Source organism: Lycium barbarum, chromosome 6, assembly GCF_019175385.1.
Source record: "Lycium barbarum isolate Lr01 chromosome 6, ASM1917538v2, whole genome shotgun sequence".
Lineage (NCBI taxonomy): Eukaryota > Viridiplantae > Streptophyta > Magnoliopsida > Solanales > Solanaceae > Lycium > Lycium barbarum.
The window spans coordinates 83,046,085-83,052,906 of NC_083342.1; positions in this window are offsets into that span (position 1 = coordinate 83,046,085).

The following is a 6,822-nucleotide window of genomic DNA, read 5'->3' on the forward strand; positions in this document are numbered from 1 at the left end:
ATATATCGCTCATTACAGTCATGGACTCATAGTTCCTCTATTTAGGAAGATTATGGAAAATTTAGAAGATTCATGTCATAGGAGTCATGCCATAGAAAGAAGGGACTAGCCTTACATGCCTCTTTGTTTTGCTGCTCTATCGCTTGATCGTTCTCCTCTAACGCTCACATCTCTACCTTCAAAGGAATTCACTTCAACATTAGCTACTTGATTATATAAACGTGCCTACTAATGCTAGAGAAAATTGGGCAGCATTTCCTTTGTTTATACAACTTTCCTCATTTTACATATCAACTCCCAACATCCATCACAACATTCACAATATTATACCCGAAAATCATCATTCATCTACATTATCCGCATTTCACAACTTCACTTCAATTTCTCCATAATTGTGGTTATAGTTCACTATCGCGTTTTCTCACATATAATGCTTACCCCATGTTCTAAATGTCATTTATAGCATAACCATATCACAACACATCAAGAATCATGACTCAATTCAAGTTATCACTCAAAATGACACTATTCTCACTTTCATGACCAATTTTCTATATCCTTTTACAATCCAAGGGTTTTAACTTCCAAATAACTTAAACAACATGGAAATACCATAAATCTTACCTTAGATGGTCTAGAAATGAACCTTGGGTGGAAACTCCTCACTTGAGCAAAGCCCTAGTTTCACCTTCACTTGGATTCCTTGGCTTGGATGAACTTTAATATGCTTCTTACACTTGATTCACTTAGATTGATGTAGTTGATCACTAATATTTCTTGAATTCTTGTGGGAGAAATGTTCTAGAGATTTCTAGAGAGAAGGGGAGTGAAAAGGGAAAATGAAATAAAATGAACTTGGTCCCTTATTAAATACACAAATTCTGACCCGTCACGGACATACGGACCGACATACGGTCCGTATCTTTTATACGGGCCGTATGTCTGGCCGTATGTTTGGTCCAGTGAGGGTTGCCCATCTTTGCTAAATATACGGCCTAACATACGGCCAGTATAATTTATACAACCAGTATGTTGGGCCGTATAATGCCAGTTGTTCCGATTTCGTTCTCGTCGACTCGTTTGATCTCCAATCCTTATGGAACCTCCTTAACACTTGTTTATCACTTCACTAACAATCTAAGGGATGTTATAACTCATATCCAAAGCATCATTAAATCATCATTAACTCGTTACTCGTAAATCCTTTCCGATACATAACGTATGCCTTGCCTTCCTTAACAACTTCCGTCTCCTACTTCACATGTCTTTGAAATCTCATTTAGAAACATCATATGTTATTTCTTACTTATCAAAACATCGCATATGTCGTACTCTTCATCAGTCTATTCACTGTGCATGAATGGAAATTTTTTCGAGGTGTAACATTCTTCCCCCCTTGGGAAGATTCGTCCTCGAATGTTAAGCTATCCGGGAATTCTACAAAAATTTCGCCAGAGTTTCCACTGTAATATGGCGCTACCATCCTATTACAACAGCCCACAATAATATTGCCTCACAGGGCCACAACACAATAGCAATATAAATTGGCCACACACGACCCATATGCATAGAAAGAAATCATACATACCTCAAAATCTTGATGTTTCATCTTGAATGTCTTCCGGGGCTGAAATAAGAGCCGACACTTGGATTTCATATTTTCTTCCGCTTCCCGTGTCATTCTTCTTGGTTGTTATTTTTCCATAAGACCTTAACTGAGGCCACTTCTTTATTTCGAAGTCTCCGTGCTTGCCTATCTAATATGGCAATGGGTACCTCTTCATAAATAAACTTTTCCGTCACTTGAACATCATTTACTGGCAAGATCCTAGTAGGATTTCCAACATATTTACGAAGCATCGAGACATGGAAAACTGGGTGAACTAACTCCAAATCAGGAGGTAGATCTAATTCATAAGCCAACTTTCCTATTTCGTGCGCAATCTCATAAGGCCTAATGTATCGGGGACTAATCTCCCCCTTCATTCCGTGATCTTATTGCATTCGTAAGTTGTCACACCCCAGGGCTACCGTAGGAAGCGTATAGCATGTACTTATGTCATATTCCAAGTAATTGTCCTATTTATCCTTAACGATAATCCCAACTCATCATTTCAACTCAATTTGCCATATGTTTTCCTTCAGTTGACCCAGAGTATCATGACAACATTATACTTGTTTTACCTCTTACTCCTCTTTTTAAGTATCCATTTGGTGTCATTGGCGACGCATAAATATCTGCAAGTTATATAATCCTTCGTGCGTGATTCGTGTACATACACATCTATACATATACATGTATCCATATCCGTATACATATTCGTGTCCATATTCATATCCATAGCACACCCGACTTTGAAGGTTCGGTGGTTTTAGCATATCCAGCCACGACAAGGCTCGGTGTCATTCATACCAAAAGTCTTTTGTCTATCTGTGGTAACTTAATCTTGTCGTGCTCTCTTCCTCCCTTTATTTTTCCCTTGATTATCATATTTTATGTCCTACTATAGAAAACCTTAGGTCCCTTTCTTAATTGTCGCTTATAAATCACAATATCATTTACAACGACTTTACCGCTAGTGTCTTTGCCTCTATTCTAGTATAACATCGCCATCCTTTACAATACCCCTTGAGTTATTTGCTCTGAATGTCACGTGGTTCGAGGTTTTCATGAATGATTTCCCGTACAGTCTCAGATGCCTGTTCAATTTATATTCGTTCATTTACTAGTCAGTAGACTCATTTCTGTGTAACTCTCACTCTTTGTTTTAGAGTCTATATCTGTCACATCTTAGGGTCCATCATTTCAATCTATACACTTGTATCCTCTTTATTCGCTTCCCCCCTTTAAGAGTTTTACTCGTACCATTCTCAAATCCGTTGTCTCACCTTTAAATATTGAGTTCACATATCCCTTACTATACTACATCTTATTCATGATGTTTCCCATAATCTATAGCTACGATAATTCATGTGTGAAGTCTTAACATATCCATCTTGCAGGTTTGTAACCAAGTAACACAACCAACATAGCAACCCGAACAAGAATGTATTTTACTTAGCTTGTCTAGTAGAAATGAGTCAATGTCTAAATCTGCTCCAATTAACAACTTTTTGGCCCCTTCTTCTGTGCTCAAAGTTTACTTGTACGTCATCTTTGTTTTCTAGGGCCTAAGTCTCATGCGCAACTAATACCCCTTATGCCTCAAACTCTTTTACTCTCGCGTTATACTTAACATTGATTTCAAAATCGATCATAACCATGTCGTATTTGTCGTTGATGATAGCCTTACTTTATCGCTTTATCACCGTACGGTGAGCTCATAATTCATGGCCACATTTTTCTCTCCAACTTACTCCTTTATATACTATACTCATTCTGTCTTAGTGTAGGATATTCGTAGGAGATGCATCTTTCTTTAATCATAACACGACTACTTCTTAAGTGCGCGTACTTTGCGGCGCATTTACTTCTTTTTCTATTCCTATTCTTATTCCTTTACATTCCTTCCTCCTCAATTTATCTTATTGTGTTGACCCTTTCGTTATTCATCTTCCTGTAGTCTTGGTCTTTTACATCTAGCTAAAATATCACCCATACTTTCGATTATACAAATCACGAACTACTACTTTGCCATATCGCTTTTCTCTGATACCTTTTTTTTCAAGTTGATTTCCCCCTTCTGTTTTCTATCATTTCTGTCATTGAGGAACCTCTATGCTAGACTCTCCCTTAACAAAGTCTTACAAGCTTTCTCATCTACAGCCCCATGGCTCCCTTGTTGATTTCACACTTGCGTTCACTCTTTATTCACATAGAACATGTCACATATTTAGTCGTTTCCTCGCCATACTTTGTATTACAGTCTTGCCACGCTCTCATTATATCTTGATCATAATCAATGCTATAGAGTGCCACTTCTTTACCTCGTTCGCAAGCCTGCTCGTAAAGTAGAATAAACCTTGCGAAGTGAGCATGCTCGACCTGTTACTCTTTCTTGTCAGCTCTATTACACTTACCAGATAAATTGTTTTACCAATGGATTCACATTCGTCATACCCCTGCCTCAGTCATGTTATTACATCATTTTACTAATAGTCTTATCGTATTTTACAATTGCTTATCCCTCCAATAAATATTTCAGCATCACACTCTATTGGAGTTACCCTTTTCTCTTCTATGTCATGCTTTAGTACTACCAGTCTCCTCAATTTACTGTAGCATTTCTCTTTACCATATGAATGTTGATCTCATAATTACCATTACTCATCTCTTGTAGTTGTCAACGATACTCCTAACTTAATATCGTCCTGCCATTACCCCCCCCCCCCCCCCCTTTTTTTGCACAACATCCCTTCCCGTTAGGACATATTACAAGCTTATATCATATCTCCTTTAGATTCTAGGAAAATTTCGGCAGAGTTTCTCTTGTAAGCATAACAATCCCAAACCTACACATAGCCTAGAAAACACGTCCGATGTCTCAATAGGACATATATCGGGACACACATAATACGCAACCCAACAACACAAGATCACTTACCATTAAATGATATAAATAATAGGGCTTGTCTTATAAGTTGTGCCTGCACCCTCGGTCTAGAATTCCAATATATATATATATACATACACATATTATTTATATTCACTCACTGCCAATCAGATTACTCATAAATCACGATTCTGGCTATCACTAGGTCACTAACAAATATAGTCATCTCAAATTTTCGGATTGGCTCAGATTTTTCACCTCGACGCAATCATCACAACAGGAGTGATACATAATAGCATAGGATCCGAATCAATCGATGCACACATATCATATGAGGATACTAGAAATATACCTGGGACAATATCGGGGGAAAACTCAAGATCCTGTCATCCAGCTAACGCATGGATATGATGCTAGGATCCACTTGGACTGGGCATTCCTCTTTGGTCTCTACCACTGCCTACTAACATCTGTGGCCTTGGCCTTGGATGGCGTACCGACGACGAAGAGCCAGCTACCACTCCCGTAGTCCGAACCTTACCTTTACCACGTAGCGATGAGCAGTCGCGCTTTAAATGGCCTGGCCAAGCACAGTCATAACAAACATCTGAGCCCAAGCGGCACGATCCCCAATGTAACCTAGAACACTGTGTACATTATGGTACCGAGGATCTCGTTTGACTAGAACCACTCCGAATCCGAGAACTGGAAACTCCGAGACTCTGGGGTGACCTAGAATAAGTAGATCCATCAAACCTGGGTCTAGGAAACTGCAGAGGAGCACCACTTGTTGAAGGAACTGAGTGCCTAGAGAATTGTTGCCTCGGAGCACCCCTACACTCATGATCAAGCCTTAAAGAACTAACTCTCTTTCTCCAACCCCTGTTATCATGGCCCACATCCTGCCGCTGAGCTTGAGCGGCTACCAATTGAGTCAGTAGAAGAATGGCCTGTCTCATTTCTTGGCCCGAGGCATCTGGTGGAGGAACGGGGGGCGCTGGATCTAAAGTTAAGGTTCCCCTTTGATCCTCTAAAGGGGGCGAAGCATGAGAAATCCGAGATAGGGCCTTATTCTGGGGTTCGCCCTCCTCCATATCTATAGACGGCTCCCGTTCAAGCCCTTCTTCAACCACTATCTTGCCCTTCTGGGCTGCCGTAGCTTTTCCTTTCATCAGCTTTGCTGAAATTATAACGCACAATTAGCGAGGGGATAATCTTACAATACATCTCTATCGCACGATCTCTTAAGATGAAAGATGGTCATTTTTCCTAAATGCGCAGTAGCCTCTTGTTTATTAGTGTGACGCACAACACACCATAAACAAGACTCTACTAGACACGGCTCGTAGACACTTCCTAGGACTGAACAGCTCTGATACCACTTTTGTCACGACCTGACTAGGGGCCGTGACGGGTACCCGGGGATAACCACCGAGCACCACTCATTCTATTGCTCATCATACTCATAATACACTTCTTTAATATTCATATGCTCATAATCATAGGAAAAACCATTTTTCATTTGGAAACATAATTACCTTATATACATATGCCTTCCGGCTATCAAAATAATATATATTCATACGAGGAGAACCCGTGAGACCATACTACCCATGCATACGTATCTACGAGCCTCTAATAGAGTACTAGCCATATGGACGGGACAAGACCCCGTCGTGCCCAAAATACATATATACATATACATATACATATACATACATACATACATATATATATATATATATATATATATATATATATATATATATATATATATATATATATATATACATACAAAAGGATAAACCAAATAGCACCTTTGGAGTAATAGAGTGCTCCTGTAAATCGCCTGATAGCTACTACGAGTCTGGATCACCTCCCTGTCTACCTGTGGGCATGAACAAAGCGTCCAAAGAAACGGACGTCAGTTCGAACATTGTACTGAGTATGTATGACATGAATGAAATGAACATTATAGAAGAATCATAAGACATAGGATAAAGATATAACCTGCGTGAGTTTCATGGGTGAATACATTTCATATATATATATATATATACATATATATACATATATAATCATAATACATGTGTCATCATACCGCATATGCCATCGCATCATAATCATCATCGTTAACCCGCGTCCGGGTAACCATCATATGCTGCCCACTAGTGGTGTCTGCCCGACCCTCTAGGCTCAGTGTAAACATAGCAGCCCGCCTTAGCGGTGACATGCCCGGCCAACTAGGCGCGGAGGAATCGTATGCAGCCCGCCTTCGCGGTGACATGCCCGGGCAACTAGGCACGGTGGAATTGTATGCAGCCCGCCT